The 709-nt window shown below is 53.9% G+C and overlaps 1 non-coding gene across 1 annotated transcript; it reads left to right on the top strand.

Moving 5' to 3' along the window:
- The first annotated feature begins 256 nt into the window (after positions 1–256).
- Positions 257–375, top strand: LOC123964710. The gene has a single exon (XR_006823512.1). It is a non-coding gene; the product is annotated as a 5S ribosomal RNA (ribosomal RNA).
- Positions 376–709: the final 334 nt, after the last annotated feature.

The raw sequence follows: 709 nt of genomic DNA, 5'->3' as shown, positions 1-709 counted from the left end.
ATGAGCGTCTGTTTGTGAGTGAGGACCTCCGGCTGAAGGTGGCCTTGTCGCTGTACCCATACCCGGGAACGGGTGCCTATTCCTGTCTGTGGACTGCCAGAGTGAACAGTGTACCGGTTCCTGGATGTTTACCCAGGAATCAGTGCCTGTGGATTCCAAGTGACTCTGGAGCACCTTGGACATTATGGGCAGAATACGGTTTTTGTCAATTAGCCGTAGAACATCTTTTGAAGGGCCGTTTGGGGGTGCCTGAGTGGCTTACGGCCACACCGCTCTGGGAGTGCCCGATTTCGTCAGATCTCGGAAGCTAAGCAAAGCAGGGCCTGGTTAGTACTTGGATGGGTGACCGCCTGGGAATACCCTGTGCTGTAAGCATTTTTCGCTTCGCCTTCGAAAAACGGCAGAGCGCGCTTCGGTGAATGGAGAATTTTTGAACGTCTCTTTAGGAAACAGCAGGGGGCGCTGCTGCTGCTTCTTTTTCTCCCTATCCTGTACACAGTGCTGTGTAAATGTTACATCGTGTTTTGAAGGCCCTTCTGGGGTGTGCAAAGGCAGCTTACGGCCATTCCTGCCCGATCTCGCCTGATCTCGGAAGCCAGGCTTGGCAGGGCCTGCTTAGGACTTGGACGGGAGAGCGTCTGATCCTGGCAAGGGACTTCCAGGCGGACTGGATCCTTTTCTTTTTCAGCAGTTACCCACCCAAAACCCT

Source organism: Micropterus dolomieu, unplaced genomic scaffold (genome assembly GCF_021292245.1).
Source record: "Micropterus dolomieu isolate WLL.071019.BEF.003 ecotype Adirondacks unplaced genomic scaffold, ASM2129224v1 contig_4886, whole genome shotgun sequence".
NCBI classification, from domain to species: Eukaryota; Metazoa; Chordata; class Actinopteri; order Centrarchiformes; family Centrarchidae; genus Micropterus; species Micropterus dolomieu.
This window is presented reverse-complemented; position numbering and strand designations above follow the sequence as displayed.